Source organism: Artibeus jamaicensis, unplaced genomic scaffold, assembly GCF_021234435.1.
Source record: "Artibeus jamaicensis isolate MK-2021 breed Jamaican fruit bat unplaced genomic scaffold, CSHL_Jam_final contig_233, whole genome shotgun sequence".
Lineage (NCBI taxonomy): Eukaryota > Metazoa > Chordata > Mammalia > Chiroptera > Phyllostomidae > Artibeus > Artibeus jamaicensis.
The window spans coordinates 41,980,026-42,003,290 of NW_026521486.1; the positions used below are offsets into that span (position 1 = coordinate 41,980,026).

Here is a 23,265-nt window from a genome sequence, read left to right on the forward strand (position 1 = left end):
ATTTTGATTTCAAGAAATAAAATTATGTGACACAATTGCATGTAATAGAATATTCAAACATATTTCTAGTTACTGAGCTCCTAGAGTCTTTCTGGTCTATGAAAGACATTCAACAATATTGGTTCCATTTTATCATTTCATAATATTTTTCAATTATAAAAAATATCAAAACATGTGATAAACTATTTAATGAATACTTGTTAAATGACCTGTCACTATTCACTCTGAAAATATCCATATGAATAAATCACTGTGCAAATGCATGGAGCCTTTAAAGACAAACTATTACTGAATAGTTTAGTGCTCAGTATTGCTGAGTTAGCAGAAAGAAGTTATCATTGTGAAATGGTGTGATGGGGACATCTCCTTAAATTAACAAAAATAACAATAATAATAATGTCAATGGCAGTAACAATACTGTTTACTTAATGTGATAATTCGGACATTCTCCTAAATGTTTTATATATGCTTTATGTCCTATAATCTAATTTCATAAAGTGAAGGTATTATTATTGTTGTTATTATTAATTGCTGAGGAAACTGAGGCTTGTCTAAGGTTATATAGCTGCTCAGTGGCGTACTTACCAGCTGAAATCTATCTAAAACCCATGTTTTGGTTTCCTCCCACTATGTTAAACTACCTTGAAAAGATGAGTGTTAAGCTGCACTTGGTGAAGTTTGGATTGAGGAGATAATAAGGGAAATCTTTGCTATATGAAGACCACTAATGAAAGCACAGAAGATGATGAATAGATATACATTCTCCTAGAGTGACAAGTTGGAATGAAAAGAATTTGATTAAAATGTAATAAAAACTATATAGCCAGAGCAGACCAAGGTTAAAAGGTTACAGGTATATTTAGTGGATAAAATTGAATGTTCTAGTTGCATCACCAATGTCTTCTACCAGCAAAGTGCTAAGTTAAATTTTTACTGTTGTAGTTGACTATAAGAATCAATAATCTGTCAGGGCATCAGTTTTTAAAAATTAACAACAGCAATAAAAATACTAGAATTAGGAGGGATGTTGACAAGTATCTAGTCCTGTCAAGGCGTGAAGTGACGGCCTGATTGTGCTAGAAGCAGTGGAAATAGGGAGGCATACTAGTGCCAGAAATGTGAAAGTAAGCAAATGTGACAGCTTTTGTAATGATCAATGGGGTAAAAAAGGAAAAGGAAGAACAGAGATGATCTTAAGTTTTCTCCTATGGAAAAAGGTTTAAAAAAATCAAACTTTTTTGTTGGAGAGTAGAATGCAGTTGGTTTCTCTCTTTTGCATTGGAAGTATTGATGGGGACTTAACATTCCTATATCCTATAGGGTATAGTAAGTTAAGTGAAAAAAAGAGGTGACTATTGGGTCCTAATTTTATTAGCTGTATTTATTAAAGACTTTAGAGTGGGTAGTTTACTATGAAAGAGTGAGCACAGCCCTGACCCATGGGGCATTGTCCCACAGAATGAAAGATCATTGGTTCAGTTCACGGTCAGGGCTATGTAAGACTGAACAGTGTATGTCAGATGGTGAAACCTGTATAATAATCTTGCTTTCTATGCCTAACTAAATTCTCAAAGATTTTATTTGTTTGGGATCTTTGTTTGACGATATAATTTTGATTTTTAAAAGTAAGTAAATGGAAAACACTTATTTTAAATGCAGACAATGTTACTTCCCTTACTTGAAGCATATTTTTTTCTGTTGGGCATTATCATTATCCTGTCAACAATACTTCAGGTATAGTACAATTTAAAATTACTTTTATTTTAGAATCAAAACACTTATTCATTTACTGTGTAATGAAACAGGAATATGATAAGCAGGGAGAGAAAAAAAAGAAGGGAAACTCTACTTAGGCTCTAAGTTACTTCATTTGGAGTGATGTCTCTCAGTAATATTGGCCTACAGTACCGTAATGTTTTTATGATACTATAACAGGTTTTTTTTTCCAATACGAAAATAAAGGCTGAAATTATATATGCTACAGAATTATAACCTTCTTACATTTTAGTAAACATCTTTACTCAGGGTAAATTTTCAAATACTTGTCCAGTAGGTAAATCCAGTGGCAAATTCCGGCCCTAACACAATACTTTTAGTAGCTATGACTTATCTTTTCAAGATGTTCCCAGTCTAATAAAAAATGTGTAAACAAAGTATTACAGCATAGTGTGATTCCTTAACATGGAAGCACAAAAATGGGATTACGTCTTCTGATGGAGTGGATCCAGATTTACTTTTCTTTCAATTATCATTGATGTACAATATTATATTAAAGGTGAACAGCATAGTGATTAGAAACTAATATAACTTGTGAAACAACCACCCCAGTAAGTCTAGTATCCTTTTGACACCATATGCAGTTATTTGAGTTGATTATGATTGCTCATAAGTATTATCAAGAAAATATGGAACTTTAGCTTATAAATGTGAGAGAAGATATACTTTCTAAATGCATACTTGAGCCTAATTATGTCTAGTGACAATATAAAGGCTGTATAAAGACTACAAAGGTAGGCTTTGAATTTCTTAGAATTTGATTCCCAGGACGATTATTCTTTTTGCATTCAGAGTCTGGTGGAGAGTCTTTATACAGTGCTATCAGTATATTTTTAGAGGACAGGGATTTAAAGTATCCAGCATGTTATCTGTGGTCTCCTGCTTTTTTTGACATGGGTGTCATCAAAAACAGTACTTGTTAAATGCATTTAGATGTTTAATGGAAAAGCTAGTACTTTGGTAACAGTTTTACTTAAGGTGTAAAGTCCTTGTTATATAGGCAATGAAATGTATTATTTCAATTTTTAAGAATGAACTTGGGTGGGTTTAAAAATATATGGAGAGTTCCCTTTTTGGCAGCTGTTAAAATTAAAACAACTCTAAAAAAATAACACTTAGAAAATGCTTTTCTGAAATGGTAAGAAGAAACCAAAAAGGACAAAAACAAAGTGAAAGTAGCAACCCTGAGGTAGTAAGCAAGGGTGAAGCGGGGAAGAGAAGATGAAGCCTGTGGCTAGCCGGAGTTGGAGTCTGAGAGACAGTCTCTCAGAACCAGTCTCTCAGAGCCAGGACCCTCAATGACGACACTCAAAAACTAAGGGCATTCTTAAGATATAATCCTAGCAGTGGAATTGCTGGGTCAAAAGGCAGGTCCATTTTTAGTTTTCTGGGAAAATTCCATACTGTTTTCCATAATGGTTGTACCAGTCTGCATTCCCACCAACAGTGAAGTAGGGTCCCCTTTTCCCCACAACCTCTCCAACATTTGTTGTTTGTTGCTTTGTTTATGATAGCCATTCTGACTGGTGTAAGGTGGTATCTCATTGTGGTTTTAATTTGCAACTCTCTGGTAGCTAGTGATATTGAGCATCTTTTCATGTGTCTCTGGATCCTCTGTATGTCCTCTTTGGAAAAGTGTCTGTTCAAGTCCTTTGCCCATTTTTTAGTTGGGTTGCTTGTGTTCTTAGAGTGGAGTTGTGTAAGTTCTTTGTATATTTTGGAGATTAAACCTTTGTCTGAGGTATCATTGGCAAATATGTTTTCCCATACAGTTGGATCTCTTTTTATTTTAATACTGTTTTCTTTAGCCATGCAGAAGCTTTTTATTTTGATGAGATCCCATTTGTTTATTCTTTCCTTTACATTCCTTGCTCTGGGGGCCATATCAGTAAAAAATGTTGCTGCATGAAATATCTGAGATTTTCCTGCCAATGTTCTCCTCTAAGACTTTTAATGGTGCCATGGCTTATATTTAAGTATTTTATCCACCTTGAATTTATTTTGGTGTATTATGTAAGTTGGTGCTCAAGTTTCATTTTTTTGCATGTAGCTGTTCAGTTCTCCCAACACCATTTGTTAAAGAGGCTATTTTTAATCCATTTTATTTACTGCCCCCTTTGTTGAATATTAATTGACTGTAGAGACTTGCGTTTATTTCTGGGCTCTCTGTTCTGTTCCATTGGTCTATGTGACTGTTTTTAATGCCAGTACCAGGCTGTTCTGATTACAGTGGCCTTGTAATACAGTTTGATATCAGGTATTGTGATCCCTCCTACTTTGTTCTTCCTTCTCAAAATTGTAGCCACTATTTTGGGTCGTTTATGGTTCCATATAAATTTTTGAAGTGTTTGTTCTATGTCTGAAACACCAATACAAAAGAACCTATGCACCCCAATGTTCATAGCAGCACAATTTACAATAGCCAAGAGTTGGAAGCAACCTAGGTGCCCATCAGTAAATGAATGGATCAAAAAACTATGGTACATTTACACAATGGAATTCTATGAAGCAGAAAGAAAGAAGGAGCTCCTACCCTTTGCAACAGCAAGGGTGGAACTGGAAAGCATTATGCCGAGTGAAATAGGCCAGGTGGTGAAAGACAAATACCATATGATCTCACTTTTAACAGGAACTTAAACAACAAAACAAACAAGCAAGCAAAATATAACCAAAGACACTGAAATAGAGAACAGGCAGACAGGGACCAGAGGGGAGAGGGGAGGGAATTTCAGGGAAAAAGGGGAAGGATTACAGGAAGAAGTATAAAGGACACATGGACAACAACAAAGGGGGGTGGAAATGGGAGGGAGGTGGGGAGCACTCGGGGGGTGGGCTGGGATGGGAGTAAAAGACAGAAAACTGTACTTGAAAAATAATTAAATAAAAATATTAAAACAAATAAAATAAAATAATAAAGAAAACAAAAACAAAAACTAAGGCCGTAACAAGAAAAAACCTACCCCTGAGGAGATGTATTAAAGAAACATGCCTGTCTGGACTTTGCCACTGAATAGAGCAAATAAATGTTTAAGTGCTCCATCAGAGGAGCTCTTTAATTTAAAAAGTGCACACTCACTCTGAAAAACTTGGGAAATGATAGAAGTAGCTCATAACCTCGTATCTCACAGAAAAACTTTTGTTAATACTTTGAGATATTTTGGAACAAAGTATACATAAATTTTGATATCCTATTATTTTTACTTCATCTTATATTGTGTTTCCATGCCACGGATTCTTCAAAAACATTATTTTAATGTTGTACCTTATATAATTATGTCACTTCTCATGGTTACATAGTTTTTTCTAATGTTCTACATAGAAATAATTTAATGTTAATATCTTTGAAACATTTCCATATTTATGTACATTTTGCTAAGAATATGCTATGAACATTTGTGAGATTTTTACTTTTTAAATTTAGAATATGGATACTTGCTACTTTAACATTTCTTGATCAATCTAATCTTGAACTACCACCTCAGACCCCTGATGTATAAGTCTATTACTTTGCCAAAGTTCGCCCTTGAGTCCCACCCAGGGCCCTTGTCTACAGCCTGCACTTCACGATTGAGGGAGCCTGGTGGCTGCGGCCCCTCAGTACTCAGGTTCTGTGTTCTCTCCTCTCCACCATCCACACTACTCATAAATCTCTCTTTACTGCACACTGTTCCAATAAATGTGTAGATTTCCTAACATCAAACTGCTCTTTCACCCCAGAGAGTACTCTTTTAATTCTTTTGGAACTCGATTTGCTAAGATTCTATTTATTATTTAGCACCTATGGCCACATCTATATTTTTTTCTTTATGTTCTTTGTTCGATTTGGCATCAGGGTGGTAGTTCTAGGTTTATACAATGCAAATGGTAGCCTAAATCATATTCTATAGAATGCACTGCAAACATGGGAAATTAAAGTCAAATATAACAACAAATTGCCATTATGTAACGTGGTAGGTAATATTTTCAATGACAGAGTTGGTACCCAAACCCAAACCCAAACCTATTGCAACAATTATTAAAATGAGCTCAAGCCAACAAGATAAAATGTTTTAGAAATCAATACAAAATTCCGCTATTAAACTTGAAAATATAATTGTAGAAATGTGGGGTGATAGGCGTTTGACTTGACACTAATTCTTATAAATTACATAATTATATGTTTAGAAAGAAAAATTTTGTAAGCACCCCAGAGTGTCCCAGCTGCTGATGAAACTAGTGTCAGATTATATTGCATTCGTGAAACAGAAAAAGGGTGACATTTCTCTCACTGTGCTTCGGAGATTCTTTCACAGGCACAAATTCTAGAGTATGACAGACTTGTACAACATGTAGGACTCTTGTTCTGAAGACCTACCTCCCCCTCGTTGGTCTTCGGCATTTGTCATATCATCTGATGTTCTTTGCTGCCTCTGAAGGGTAACAGAGATGAACTTCAGGAGCCAGGGAGTCTCCTCCACAGCTTCCTGAAGTGAGCAATCTATGGTTAGGAAGCCATGTTCCCCTCTTACCCCAAGTGAGCTGTTACCACTTCTATGCTGGCATCGCTTTGTTCTACCAGGATATCTCTCACAAGACTTTGAGCCCTGGGCCAGAGCCTCCAACTACAGTCTGTGGACTATCTAAACCAGCGGGAAACTCACAGTTCTCTCTGTGCATCACTAAAGTGCATGGGAGACTAGTATGGACTTTGCTCTCTTCTCCCACTCTGTGCTTTTTGGCATCCAAATGGCAAGTCCCCAGGCCCTGGCATCACTGGGAAGATCTGCTGCTCAGTAACCTGTAAGTAGGAAAGGAGAGTCAACACTACAAGTTCAAAATCACTTACTTGCAAATCTCAAGGGAGGGTTTTCTGTCTACCTCTCCTCCTGCTACTACTGCCCAACAGAAGAGGGGACGGGGGAAGTAGTGAATCTCTTTTTTCTCCATAAATCCTTCTCGCTCTTTCTGAAGCTTCTTTTAAAATGTATTCTGTGTTAAAAGATCCCATAAAAATTTCTTCCTATTTCCTAACAATGATCTAAATACAAACTTAAGGCTTCTTTGCAACAATTAAGGACTGGGCTGTTATTCTCAGCCAGCCTAGGATCGCCTCCACAGAATGACTTTCTGCCTTTATTATTTTAGACACAGATAGTAAAAGAGGCCCTCACTAGTCTATGGCTGTGGCAAGGAAAGAACATTTTCATTAAATTTTTAATTATTTTATATTGTTAAAACCATTTTTATTACTTATTATAGCTAGAATTCATCATTTCTACCCTTTTAAATGCTATAGTTGACAAATTTAAAATTATTTTTACATATGATGCATATGATGTATATACAGTTTGTCAACTGCTTCATTTTTACATTTTAACAAGTGAAATGTTGGTCATTACAATCTTTTCTATTGGGGTATAATTGACATACAAAAGGTGATCATTTTTAAAATGGCAATAGTTACCTTCGATTTTGCTTAAATCCATGCCATTGTTTTGCCTTCAGAAATGGTTTATCACCTTGTCCCAGCTGCACATATAGGCAGAGTCATTGCTCCCTTCAATTACTTTTCCGTGCTTCCCGAATTAGGTACTAGGGTGTGAATTTTCCAGTGCTCAACTAACTGATGCTCTTTGAGCCCAAAGCTCCACCCTTTTCCCTACCAGGTCTGTTTAAACCACACGTGGGCAGTGACTTTTTCTTTTGAAAAAGGAACATTGATTTAGTCATCATATTAACTGATGGATAAATTTGGTAGGAACTAAGAAATACAAGTAGATTATTTCTTTAGATATAATAATCATATATCCATATTTAGTTACTCTAAGGCCTGTTATGTTCATTTACATACATCATGATTTTTAACTTCCACAGATGCCTGTTAAGTACATAGTTGGTGCAGGCCGACAGAGTACTCATAGTAGAATGACATACAGGTAGCACTTTGTCAAGATATGTAAGAACTGACTCTGAAAATGCACTACATAGCATAAAATAACCTGCCCACACTAACAATGGTCCAAGGTTCATCACTGGGAGAGATGATTGTGTTAGTGAAGGGTGATGAGAAACGACCTAAAATGTGGTTGTGTCCATCAAATATTACACCATCCAGAGAAGAGGATGAAATTAACATGAAGAATTATTAGGAACAAGTTAAGTGTTAGGCACTGAGGTGCTGCCTGTGGAGACTGAGAGAGAGTTCAGCTGAGGATGGCGTGCTAAGAGAATGATATCTAGAGAAAACACATGTGAGCTGGGATTTGGGCAGAAAGGAGATAGAACTGGGCTCAGCTTTCTCCACCATTCTTTGTTTTCACTTACAGTTTATATTAAATATTATTTTGTATTAGTTTCATGTGTATAGCTTAGTGAATAGATAATCATATACTGTGTGAAGTGTTCTCTCTGTCATTTCAAGTACCCACAAGGCACCATACAAGTACATAGTTTTTACAGTATTGCTGACTATAATTCCTATGCTGTACTTTACATCCCAGTGTCTGTTTGGTAACTAGTCATTTGAACTTCTTAATCCCTTTGCCTTTTTCATCCAGTCCCCAGCTCCCCACCCCTTGGGCTTCTATCAGCCTGTTTTCTGTATCTATGGGTCTGGTTCAGTATTGTTTTTTTATTTAATATTTTTACATTCCACATATAAATGAAATCATATGATTTTTTAAAATCTGACTGACATTCACTAAGCCTAATACCTTCTAAGTTCATACATATTGTCGCAAATGGTAAGATTTTATTTTTCTTATGGCTAAGTAACCTTCGGTGGTATGTGTACTACCACTTTTTTATCCATTCATTCATTTTTGTAATGTATTTTACCCACTCTTTCATTGATGGGCACTCAGGTTGCTTCCATATCTTGGCAATTGTAAATAATTCTGTGATGAATGGAGGGGTGCATTTATTCTTTTAAATGCATTTATCTGTTCACGTAGATAAATATCCAGAAGTAGAATCACTGGGCCAAAGGCCAGTTCTATTTTTAATTTTTTGAGGTAACACCACACTCTTTTTCACAGTGGCCACTCCCATCTGCATTCCCACCAACAGTGCACGAGGGTTCTTTTTTCTCCACATTCTCGCCAGCACTTGCTTGTCGATTTATTAATGATAGCCATTCTGACTGGTGTGAGGTAATATCTCTGGTTTTAAAGTGAATTTCTCTGATGATTAGTGATGTTCAGTATCTTTTCATATATCTGTTGGCCATGTGTATATCCTCTTTGGAGAAGTGTCTGTGTCCTCTGCCCATTTTTAAACTGGATTTTTGTTTTGGTGTTGATTTGTTTGAGTTCTTTTTAAATTTTGTATATTAACATTTAAAAATTTTTTTCTCCTTTATTTTTTAATATGGGAAATTACATTGACTTTGAAATACTAATAAACCTCTCATTTCTCTGAATAGACTCCATTTGGTTATGATACATTATCCTTTTTATATAGTCCTAGATTCAATTTACTAATATTTTTTAAAGAAATTTTGTGTCCTGACCAATGTGGCTCAGTTGGTTGGATATTAACTTTTTAACAGGTATGGCATTTGGAAAATATCTTCTTCTATTTAGTAAATCGTCTTTTTAAAAAAATGGGACTATGTCAAATAAACAGTTTTTGTACAGCAAAGGAGACCATCTACAATTCTTTAATTAGGAGTGTCAAACTCATTTGCATTGGGGGCCACATCAGCCTTGTCGTTGCTTTCGAAGGGCCAAGATAATTTTAGGACTGTATAAATGTAAGTACTCCTTAACTGTTAAGGAAGTGAAGTTACATTTGGCCCTTTGAAGGCGACCATGAGGCTGATGTGGTACCCTGCGCCCCCCCCCATGAAAATGAGTTTGACAGCCCTGCTTTACACAGAATAAGCCAAGCTCTGTCATTCCTAAGTGCTTCTTTTATGTGACTTTCTCTTCCTGAAAAATTCCCTTGTCCCCCAACTTATTTTTCTGGAAAATATCTACTCTTCCAACATTCAGTTTAAAGGAAACTTTTCTGATCTCCTTCTTCCTTACATTCTCAGGGAGATTATACCATTCAGTCCTTGTGACTTTCTCTAATCGAGTCCTTATTTTCATCATCTCACCTATAACACATTATTGCTTCTGTTGTTCACATCTGTGCCTATTAGATTAGAAACATAAAACCTGCATGGGGGTGGAATAAGGAGCAATCTCATAAGAATAACTTTCAATAATTTTCTTTATACATATTTAATAAATGTTCCACAATTTAGAATTTCTACCTAGATTATATGAAAAATATTTAAAATATTGACAAAATAGGAGGTTTAGTTTAATATCCCTGTTATTGCCCAATGGGAAAGCCAAGTAAGATAAATATGCTCTTTGAGCAACACTTTTCATAAATATTTTAAAACTATGCCTGTTAGAGCAGCATTATTTTTGTGTTGCTGAAGTGCTTTGAGAGAAGTGCCCGGGTGACAGCATGAACAGAACACAAAGGCCAGTTTGTTTTTATATCTAAAGAGTGGGTTGTTGGTGAAGAGTCGTGCCAGCCAGTACAGAGTGGAATAGTGTTTTATTCCTCTCAAGATAGATGGATGGCTGAATAGCCTCAGTTCCTGCTGTTTTATAGCTTGCCCCTTGAATTTGAAAATGAACAAGTGTGCTTTTTCTTTTGAGTGGCTGGTGAGAAAATATATTATTTAAATAAAATAACTCATCGGGGGAGGGGAGCATAAGGGTGTTCAATGGTAATGGAAAAACCGCGATATAAAAATAAGAAGAAATGTAATAAGCCAACATACACACACACACAAAACAACCCATAATATTGTCATAAAAATATGCCCTCCCTGGTATTTTATCCACGATATTTTACTAAAAATTTTAAATATCTTATTTGTTAAATATTGAATTTTTAGTGAATCATATCGTTTTTAAAACAAAGAATGGGCAATCTGCCAATATGTTACACTTTAAAAATGTTGTCCCTTCAAATGAATGGACCTGCGTGTTACATCATTAATAAAACAAGTATTTAAAACTTTTTGCTGGTAGATTTAATAAATTCAAATGGTTCTTGAATGCCATGATGAAAAGTTTGTATAGGGGATAGAAAAAAAGGAACAATAGTCCCTGCAATCAAGGCAGACTCAACAAAAACGAGTATGTGCACAGCAAATGTAACACAGGAGGGACGCAGGACAGTCACGCTGACTCTGAGAGCGCAGAGAGGGAAGTACTTCCGGTGAAGATGAAGGCTTTGCAAAGTGATGGAAACTGAAAAATGAGTCTCACTCACTTTTGTGGAGAGAAGAATTACGAGAGAGAAACTGAACTGAATAATGGAGAATACACCAACAGAAAATTTGATTTCTGTCTTGTAGGCATAAAGCAGTTGTGATGGGTAATTTTATGTATAGCCTTGGCTAGGCTATAGTGCCCAGTTATGTAATCAAGCACTAATCTAGATATTACTATAAAGCCGTTTGTATAAAAGTAAGGTGTGGTTAGCATCTAAAATCAATTCACTTAAAGGAACACAGATTACCTCCCTAATGTAGGAGGGCCTTACCCAGTCACTTGGGGGCCTTACGGGGAAAACACTGAAGTTTCTCAGAGAAGAAGAAATTCTGCCTCCAGTCTGCAGCACCGACTCCTGCCTCCTTTCCAGCCCCTGGCCCACCTGAGGGATTCCTTACTTGCCAGCTTCACATTCACTCTCCAGTTCTTTAAAATAAATCTCTTTAAATGTATAAGCATATGCATTCAATATATGTAGTCTAAAAATGCATTCAATATATGTAGACTAAAAATGTATGTTCTATATATTATACATATTTTTGCTATATGTTATACATATATTCTATATAGTTTACATATATTTTCTATACTATATATATGTGTGTGTGTGTATTCTTTGGCTTTATTGTTTTTCTGGAGAACCCTGACTGAATCAAGTGTTATTAAAAATTTAAACAAACTACACTTATTAATTTTCTGGCAGACATTAAGTCATAATTTTAAGCTTTCATTGATCACTAATTTGTGCCAGGTTTACACTACATGCTCTGGAGTAAACAGAAGCATAAATTATAGTGCCAGTTTTAGGTTTTTTTCTGCAATGATAGTATACAGTTTTATCATTTCTGTGTGGCAGACAATGTGTTAAGGTTTTTCCAAATTATTTTACTAAACCAATCAATGCACCATTGGTAATGACACAGCTACTATTAATTTAACTATTATCTTTTTTAATGTAACAGATAAATAAACTGAATTTACAGCTAATAAATGTCTGACCCAACACCAAACTCCAGGATACAGTATATGAAACATTATATATTTAACTACTAAAATGCAGATCTTCTCCTAATAAAAAACAATTTAACTATGGTCAATGACCAATTAGCAGAATAAAATTATACACTATAAATATATAAAAAAAGAAAGCACAAGCATCCATGTTTGTTATAGAAAAGAGTTGCTAAGCAGAGGAGCCTTCATGGCTTATATAAAAAGCTGATGGCTTAATAAAAAGAAAGGAAGAGGCCTCCATTGTAATGGACAGATCTGAGAAAAGTTAAAATAATTAACTGCCTTTTCAAATCCTCAGACAGTAAACATATACCAGATCTTAACAAACTTGCCTCAAACTCTTTGAATAATGCTATTTAAAATATAATTCCATGATTATCAGTATCATCATGACCCAAGATCTTGGTAGAAATTCATCTTTGGGGGCTTCACCCCGAATATTATATATAAGAATTTCTTAGAGTAGGGCCTAGGAATTTGTGACTTAAAGTAGGTTTCCACGTGTGTCATGTAGAGTTTGAAAGCACTGCATAGACCACCAGGGACCAGCAGTCACACAAGACCAAGGCGAGATTTTCCATGAAAACAGAATGAAGGAATCAAGCTGGAACTAACTAGAATTAATAATGTTTGATGAATGCTCTGTCTTAAGCTGAGACACAAGTTGGAAATCTGGGACAAAAATAAATTTGGGAGGGACAGGACTTAAGTAGGGTCATAGAGAAGATGAAACTCTTTCACTTAAGTGAAGATTAGCTTGATCACAAAGTCAGAACAGGTTACACAGTGTACATAAAAGAGGTCAGGGTGATAGTGTCAAGGATCAATGTGGAATTAAAGATCAAGGCAGATGTGGTAAGCCAAAGTGGCAAAAATCCTGGACAAAAGAACAGCTATTTTAGAAAGTAACTAAAGATGTACACTCCGTAGCCAAAGATTTGAAGTTGAGTATGAATTATTTGCAAGCAGGCAACCCAGATCTATGAGGCCAACCCTACCACAATTGTCCATTATGCATTCAAAGAATCAGTCCTATTAATAGCTAATGAAATCACAAATTGTGCCACTGATTCATTCATCTGTGAATTAAGAAGAATCTTGGCATCCTCTATGTGCCAAATACCATGATAAATAATAGGGATGAAAAAGTAGGTGAGACAAATTTGATCTCTGCCATCAGGAGAGTTGGGCATTAAATTAAAAATTATACACATAAATATTTAATTATCATTACCATAAATACTACCCAGAAAAAAGTACATATATTGTGATAATAAATCACAAGACACTTACCTAACCTATAAGGTGGAAAGGGTAGGAGGATAATCAGGCACATTTCCAAGAAAAAGTAAATTTTAATCTGAGATGAAGTTAAGAAAAGAGCTGGGGGGAAGCATTCTAGCCTAAGAGGTAGTGTGCAGAATGTGGGCATTAGGAGAGAACAGGTTAATGGCCAGAGTGACTAAAATGTAGTGATGAGGGGAGAATACCACAAGATGATACAGAGCTGCTATGTTCTATTGAGGACGTAGCGTAACATTCTAATTGCAGTTGGAAAACACTAGGTAATGTTAATAAGTAATATAATGATATTTACATTAAATATACATATTTACATTTATATATACATAATCCTTCTAGGTGCTGTGGTAGGGTATTTTATATGGATTACACAGGGAAATTTTTAGGAGGTTATTGTGATACTGTGAGTAAGAAAAGTAATGATTATTTGGAGTAGGTTAATGGCCATGAGGAGAGAGAGAAGTAGACAGATTTAATACAGATATTTACCAAGTACAAACCAATGAGCTAGTGGCCATAGAGGAAGAAAAAAATCACATTTAGGTTTCTAATATAAGCAGATGAGTAGAGACTGGTAAATAACTGGAATAAAAAAGATTGGAGAAACTAAATTTTGGGAGAAAAGTCAAGAGCTCAGCAGTGGACTGCCTGAGTTTGAGATGCCTGTTAGTTACCCAAGTGTAAAATTATAAAGTATATGAGAGGATTGATGGGCCTGGAGCTCCAAAAAAAAATTGTCTGAAGATGTAAGTTTGGATTCATTATTCATGATAGATCTTGTTATTAGCATGGATAAAAAGACCTAAGAAGAGAAAATGAGGTCAGAAGGGATTTTTTGTCTTTTAATCTGTGAAAAAGAATAATAAAAATGTTGTACGGGCAAAAAAAAAATCACTGGAACATAATGGACAGAGAAGGAAGAAGTAAAGAAAATAGTTTGTGTCTAAAATAACCAGTTGAAGAGATGTCCAACTAAAGGTTCAGTAAATGTGTGACAGAGAGCCAGGGGTGGAAAGAATGAGGTGAATGAGATGAACTAATCTACTACTCTCTATTTTCCTATACTTATTCCATTTTCTTAATCAATCTCAAATACTTGTGCCCACATTCACTGATTTTTTTTGAAGCCACCCAGCTTGAAAAAAATCTTCCCTCTAAACCCAAACATAAAACATGTATCTTAAAAAAAAACAGCATCTTTAAAACACTGAAAGAAAAAAAACATCAATTTAAAATTTTACACCTAGCAAAGTCATCTCTCAGACAAGCAGACTAGCCCCGGTTGGTGTGGCTCAGTGGGTTGGGTGTCACTCTGCAAACCAAAACATCACCAGTTCCATTCCCCATCAGGCACATATCTGGGTTTTAGTCTGGGTCCCCAGGTGGGGGCGTGGGAGAGAGCGCTGATTGATGTTCCTCTTGTACATCAATGTTCCTCTCACTCTCTTACTCACTCCAGTCTCCTCTCTCTAAAAATAAATTAAATAAGAACCATAATAGTAGGTACAAAATAGATAGGGAGAGGTTAAGAATAGTACAGGAAATGGAGAGGCCAAAGAACGTGTATATACAACCCATGGACATGGGGTGGGTGGAATGCAGGTGGGAGGGGGGTACAAGGAGGAGGGGAATAAAGCGGAGAAAATGAGATAACTGTAATAGCATAATCAATAAAATATATTTAAAAATATAAATAAATTATATGTAAAAAAAGAAATTCAGACTAAATAAAGACTTTTTTTAGATAAACAAAAGCTAAACAAACTCATTGCCCTCAGACCTGTGCTATAAGTAACAGCACAGGAAGTTCTCCAGGCAGAGGGAAAACGATGCCAGATGGTTTCTTGGATCAGTGCGGTCTGGGGCCAGACCATCACGCCCAGGTTCCATTCACAACCCTTTCCAGGCAGAAGCTGAGAACAATATGACACAAACCCCATTGTCATGTTAACTCATCTTTTAACTGTTTAATATATATTTACAAATGAACATCATTAAGTTAAAGTAAAGTCTATGCATATAACCTCTTAGGTTACTGAAGCATTGTTGAAAGAAAACAAGGCATTGTATGGTTGGTTGTCAGAATTATTAGATTTGATAAATTATGTAAAGTACTTAGGAAAGGGCCTGGAACAAATAAATCTATATATTTGTGAGCCCTAATTATTTGATTATGCATATAAAATAGAATCTATGCCTATAATAAAATCTATTATTTGATGTTTTATACAAATGGCTATTTGTAGGCACAATAATTACTATTATTGAATAGTTACTTAACAATGTATACATAATAAAATATATTACTTCCTAGAATTTGCACTAAAATTATTTATTTTACCATGACAAATTATAAGATAGGATCATATTTTCTAATATCTAATTTATTTTAAGTCCATGATAAAAAGATGTTTTTTTCTTTTAGAAGGAGTTAATGATATAAATAAATAAAATTCAGTAAACACATTAATCTTGTGTTCATATAATTTTTGGTAGAAAGTAACAAATGGCTCTCTTAGTGGGAGAAAGTCATTAAGACCTGACAAAACAAAAAGACTCTGAAAATCTGGTTGACTTTATCAATCAATCAATCAATCAGGCAATAGGCACTTATTGTGAACTTATTTTATACATATTCTGCGCTAGATCCCTTGACCCAGCAGCATGAAGCACAGTGCTAGCTTATAGAGTTTATGCAACAACTAGTAACCTTTCACCCTAGCTCTTTTGAGGCAGTATACTAGGTAAGTTCTTTTCATATTCTTTCATTCACTTAACCCTCACTGTATCCCAATAAGGTAGGCACTGTGATTGTTATTAGTATTTTCACTTGATAAATAATTGAAGTTTATGTTGCTTAAGTAGCTTGGCTATGGACAAACAGCCAGTAAGTATAAAACATGATACTAAACCCGAGTGTAAGAAAAAAAATTATGCTTTCAACCATTAGATACTCTGCCTCTGTCTTTCTTTACAGCTTATTGGGAGAGTAAGAAAAACATATTTGAAAGAGGGGAATACAAGTTAAGAGAAAAATACCCTTTAATTTTTTAATAACATTTTCTACTGTTAAACAATATTTGTAAAATTATTAAATTTAAAAAATATTAATAGGTGTATTTAGCAATTGAGTTTTTCTGGATTCTTATGAGGAAGGAAAGTGTTAGCTTAATCATAAGAGTACAGAAATAGATCACATCCCGGGAAGTCAGAAGCCAGGAAAGTTAAAGCCACAAGGGTGTTTCAGCATCTCTGGGGGCCATCTCCACTCCAGATTTAGAGACATCAGCCTTGAAACTACAAGGCATTTAGGAACCAGCTAAGAAAATTCCCAAAGGGCTGAGGGCAATCTCCCTGGAGAAAGCAAAGTAAAAACAGCATGTAGTTATTAGAATTAATCACAGTTAATCAGTGTTCTGTCTGAGGCTGAACCTGAGTGGGAATTGAAGACAACAGAGAATTCATGTAGGTCAGGACATAAGTAGAGTTGTGGAGATAAGAAAACTTCCCCACTTAAGAATAAATGAGTCTGGAGACAAAGTCAGAGCAGATTGTTCAGCATGGGTAAACATTTAGTCAATCTGCTGACTCATACAAACTTCACGATCTAAGGCGGCAAAATCCTGAGACAGAGAGAAGTAGTGTAAATTTTTAGAGAGAAGTGTAATGCATAAGTATCTGTAGCCAAAGGTTTAAAGTTGAAATGAACCATTCATTCAAAGTCAGGAAGCTCAGTTTAATCTAATCAATCTTAAACCAGTAACTGATAATTCAAACTTAAAGAATTAGATCCTATAAGATCTTACAAGCACACACTGTGTCATTGATTCACTCATCCATGCATTAAGTAGATATTTGATACCCTCTAGATGATTATCACAGTGATATACACCAGACTGTGATAAATGAGAAGCAAACAAAAAAAATAGGCTCTTTGCTGTAGCAAAAATTACATTATAGTGAAAAAATGAGGCAGTAAATAAATGATTACAAAAGTGTTTTTAATTATAATTCTAATAAACTATAAAGGAAAGTTACCAAACATTGTGAGAATAAATTGCAGGAAAAAAATCCTAGTTTGAAAAAATAGATATAGCCTGAAAGATTAGTCAGTTAACAAAGCAAATATTTGAAGAAAAAGTCATTTCTGACAGAGGGAGTCTTGTATCTTAAAACTAGGATGAGCAGAGAGATGGCCAGAGTGCTGGGATATAGTGAAGGAAGCTGAAAGGAGAACATGATGAACCTGGAGGATTGGCCAGGGGCCAACAAGACATTACATTCCTTGTTAAAGATGTTTCATATTATCGTAATTGTAGTGGGGGGGATGCCAGACATTTTTATGCTAGAAACTAATGTGATGACATCAGCACTTTTAAAAGATCACTTTTCTGTGATCTCATATGGCATATGGATTAACTGGAAGAGAGTGGGTATTGAGAGCTCACCTGTAAGGCTCTTTCAACAGTCTAAGAAAGAGATGATAGCTTGAATTTAGTTCCTGACAATGAAAACAGAAAAAAAGTAGATAGATTTAGTACATCGTTATGAGGTAGATAAAAGGATTAGAGCCATAGGCTTTACCCATGAACAGAGCAGATGCTCTAAGGTGGTGTCATTTACTGGGATAGGGAAGACTGTGGAAGACCAGATTTAACGACAATATTGAGGATTTAGTTAACTCAAAGTGAGAGATAGCCAAGTGAAAACATACAGTTGATGTGTATGAACTTTATAGAATATATGTTGCCTAGAGACAAAGTTTGAGTTCATTAGCATGTACATGATCTTTCAAGTATAAAAGATATCTCAGTTTCTGGCATAAGTAGATAGTGGGTGGATGGTGTTACTACTTCCTAGCATAGAGTAGAAAAGAGAAAATCAAATTTAGAGAAAGGCAGTTGAGTTCACTTGTGAAATGCCTGAGTTTGAGGTGCTTATGAGATACATGCAAGTATAAACATCAATTACATAAGTAGGTTAATAGATCTGGAGTTCAGAAAAGACATATTGGTTGGAAATATAAGTCTGGATTTATATTGGACATTACCTTTTAATTATATGAGTGAACGAGATAAAATTTTATCACTTCATTCATAATAATGACTATGTTTAACAAATGTCTTGCAAAATTCCTGAAAATTAAAAGTCTCTAACCAGCTAGTGTGGGAAGGCTCCAACATACAACGAGTCTCAGCCTTTGAGGACAAGTCCTATTAGATTCCCAGCACCAAGGAAGATTTTCACTCACAACCCATGTCAATGAATGCTTGTGAGAGAAAGGGCTCAAACCAGTATGTCAGATTGTAAGAAAGACAGGTGTTCCTTGTCTTCCCAACTGCACATTCTGAGCCACTTTTTCTTTCCCCACCTTTCCATAAACCTGTTTTTTCTTTGTAGCATTCATTCAGGTTAGTTTTCAAACATAATTAGTACTGGATTTTATATACTAGCCAAGAGTTTTGCATCAGACACATTTTTTCTTTGTTTATCCTCACCTGAGGACATGCTTATCGATTTAGAGAGAGGGGAAGGGAGGGGGAAAGAGATGGAGAGAAACACTCATGTGAGAGAGATGTATTTATCGGTTGCTGATCTGTTGTCTCTCACATGCTCCCCGGGGCCAGGACTGAACCTGCAACCTAGGCAAGGGTCCTGACTGGGAAGCTAACCCACAATTTTTCAATTTTATGGGACAACACTCCAACCAACTGAGCCACACTGGCCAGGGCTGCATCTGACAGTTTTTCACTTAGAAGGCTATCCAAATCATATGTTATCCTTATATAAATTAGGGATTTTAATCCTTACTTTAACCAATTATTTACTTTAAATTTAAATCCTCAAGTATGAGTATTTCAGGAAAATATCACTTTGTTCAAAAAGATCCACACACCCATGGCCTACAGCTAAAATATTAGTTCTTTTTTAAGGTGCTTTTTGAGTGAGTCTTTAATTTCATGGGACAAATGTCTATGATGCAATCTTTTCCAGGAAATTACAGTTGCTAGTTTAAAGATAAACTTCTAGTGCTAAGGCAAAGTTGATTGTCATATGCAATAACTCCCCAAAATCCAAATTTATTACAAAAGAACTTACTGGTACATTAATATCCTGCTATGAGGACTTGTTTCATGGTAAAAAAAATTAAAATATGTTTCAAAGTATTCATATCAAAAAGAACTGACACAAATTCCCTTATTAAATGAAGTATAACAGTTATACTTGACATCTTGAACCTGCAGTTAAATAAGAATGGGAAGAGTATGAATACAAATCTTTTGTTCAAACTGATTTTGGAAGTAGTGCTTTAACTGGAGAATTCTACACCACTATCAAAAAAAAAAACTAACCCAGAACTGTAGAAAAAAGAAACAAAAGAAAAAAAAAAAAAAAAAAAAGAAAAAAAAAGCAAAGAAAAAAAAAAAAAAAAAACAAAAAGAATTTAGTTTAATATGGTTGTGTAAAAAATTAGGGGAAACTAGTGCAGATGTTAGCATCGGTACAATGGCTGTCTTTGGGGGGGTGGGGGATGAAAGGGAGAACACAGGGCGTATGGCTAGTAATAGTTTATTATTTGTTGTACCAAGTGACATAACTGTGTCACTCTAAAAATTCAACAAGTTGTATACTTATATACAACTAATGTGTATATAATGTATACTAATGTGAAATATGGTATCCTTCCATGCAAGTTTGAAAATTTTATACATATGCCCATCCACATATATGCACATGATATGTACTTGTATACCATAATCATGATGTAATTATTAAAAAAATATTTCTATCAGAAGTTTTTACTTAAGTACCTTTTTAGCAATAACAAAGCTAAAACCTGTATAAAGTCCATAAAAGAAGACTGCATTTTTAATATGTTAATCAAACATTATAGTAAAGGCATCATAATCTATTTTTGTAGCCACATATTCATTCATAAGTTCATGCAGTAAAGCTCTTTTTCCACTGAAGTTTTTAAAGGAAGTTAGTTAAAGGTTAAGTTATTTTTCTGATAACTAAAAAATTCTAAGAGATCTAAGAGTGCACAGACTTTTGTTCTTAAAAAAATATCATGATGTAAGGAGGTAGGTCTAATTGTCTTGAAACTAGAAGTGTATTTAGACCAAACAACTTTTTGCAAATATTTAAATTTTTCCTAGAGAAGAGAAGCAAGATGTAATCTTTAAAGTTCTCCCCTAATGTGTACAATATTTAGAGGAAATAGGTTGGCATGCACCCAGACCTGTTTTGGTGAATCTCATGGGGTTGAACTGGTTTCTAGTATATCTTGGAGTTTATATGCCTTCCTGCAAGAGCATTTGGTCACTTCAAAAAACCAAAAAACAAACCTTTCTCAAAATAACTAAAAGTAAATATTATTAAATAAGGATTATTAGCAATAAATAGGGAGTTACTATACTTTCATAGACTTAAAAGACTTCAATTATATATTTCAATTATATCTGTAACCATAGTGGGATGTTTAGTAGCTTCATTTTACATGGAGCTTAAACTATACGATTGGGTCATTTTTTAAGAAACTTGGAAAATCATTTGGTATACTGATACCTGTAAGCTAACTGAAACATTAAGAAAATTTTTACTGTTTTGCCCTGGCTGGTGTAGCTCAGTGGATTGAGTGCAGGCCTGCAAAGCAAAGGGTTGTCAGTTTAGTTCCCAGTCCCAATCACATACTTGGGTTATGGGCTAGGTCCCCAGTCGGGGGCACATGAGAGGCAACCACACATTGATGTTTTTCTCTGCCTGTTTTTCTCCTTTTCCTTCCCCTCTCTCTAAAAATAAATAAATACTTAAAAAAATTTTCTGGGCATTTTAATGGAACTAGGACCCTGGATGTTATGTGGATAATGCCCAAGTCCTCAAACTTTGAGACATGGTAGGGTATCTACTCCTTATATTGTTTTCTTCTTTCTATTTAACTGATTTTTAATGACTAACGAGATGTTTTTAAATGGGGCTGGATATTATTAGGAGTATTTTCTGGATTGCATTTTGAAAAGGGAAGTAGAAAATGAAGAAAAGGAGAATCACCTCTAAAATTTGTAAGCTCTTTTTCTTATATATATTTTTATTTCATAACTTTAAATATTTATTAAGAATTCAAATATTTAGATAGTATAAGAAAGCAAAAAATATGCCCGCTACCAACTTAATAAAAAAGTATAAACATACAAAGCTCTCTATGTACTCCTCCAATCATATACTCCTTTCTGTCCTCAGAACTAACTATAATACATATTTTGTGTTTATATCCTTCTCAGATGTTATTATTTTTCTGTGTATATCTCTAGAAAAGATATATTATCATACTGTTCTTCTTATTTTAAAATTTTGTATAATTTGAATTATGATATTAGTGTTCTTTATTTCCTAGTAAATTTTAAAAAATATTATAAAGTATGATATAGTGAAATAAGCATGGTCTGTGGCCATTTGAAACTTAAATCTTGTCTTATTCTTTACATCTATGCACCTTTGAGGAAGTACTAAACTATTTCAGCATATTTTCTTCCCTATCAAATGGGATTTTTCTTTTTATAAATTAGTTCAGGTAAAATAATATAATATGGATTTAGTAATACGTAATATGTGAAATATATGTTTGAAAGAATAATAAATGTTTTTTTCTTTTCTATATATTAATGTATTATTTCTCTAATTTTTTGAACTAGTGTTGATTTCCAGATATGCTTTTAACACAAATCTGATGATTTGTTGGCCTTCTGGGTCATAGAAAAAGCAAAGAGATGAAGAGAAAACATTCCGTTATGATCGTGGTTCTGTGAGGTGGGGGAGCAGTTTGATATCATGAAAGAGGTCTCAGATGCAAACTCAAATCTGGATATGAATTTAGGCTCACTTGTTCATTGGTCACATGACTTGGCCAAATCACTTAAATTTCTTTGAGTGGGATTTCTCATAGATAAATGGAAATAAGTGCTACTTGGCTCACAAAGGCTTTGTGATGATCAAATGAAATCAGCTTATTGAAGTACAAAGCATTGGTCCTGCCTTATCATATATGCTTAATATACATTAGCAATTTTCCCTTTTGCAATTAATTTTTTGTTGCTTCTTTTTTCAAGTATGTTTTATTGATTATGCTATTACAGTTGTCCCAATTTTTCCCCTTTATGCCCCTCCTTTTTGCAGCCCCCTCACCCTCCAGCATTCCACCCTCACAACTTAGTTCATGTCCACGAGTTGTACATGTAAGTTCTTTGGCTTCTCCATTTCCTACACTATTCTTAACCTCCCCTGTCTATTTTGTGCCTACCTATTATGCAATTAATTTATTAATGATGTAAAGATATTAAGTTGACATGATAAGGCTTTTTTGTACATTTTAGTATATTTGGGTTTCATCCTCTACTTTATTCTCATCGTACACTTTTAACCTTGAGTTAGTTCTTTGACTTTTATAGCTTAACAATCCTGGTCACTCCCCAACCTATTTAGCAAGCTATAGCCTCATTATTCAGGTGTCAAATGGAAATTCTCTGAGTGTCCAATTTTCTAATAACTCTTTATCTTGCTTCCTAGGTTACCTCACCTTTGCTATATTTAATATTATAATCTCATTATTTCACTATCTTTTCATAATATCAGTAGTAGTTATTTATTATTATTTTGCATAGAAGTGGGAGAGGAGAACACTGAGTTATCCAAGTCACAACAGAAAAACTCCCATTATTCTTCCTAATCTCATAGTCCTACTCGATCATACTGACTACTGCTTAAATATCTCTAGAATATTTTTATTGTAATATCCCTGTATCTGTTTGGGTCCTTATCACTTCTGGTAGACCACACATGGTTTTCTGTTAAACATATTCTTTGCCTCTGGTTACTGCATCTAATCTATCATCCCATCAGGAGATCTAGTCAT

At 34.7% G+C, this 23,265-nt stretch overlaps 1 protein-coding gene across 3 annotated transcripts in view; it reads left to right on the plus strand.

Annotated features, from left to right (window-relative positions):
* The window catches only part of CNTN1 (contactin 1), a 313,544-nt gene that overhangs the window by 88,217 nt on the left and 202,062 nt on the right, over nucleotides 1–23,265 (plus strand). The window lies entirely within an intron of this gene.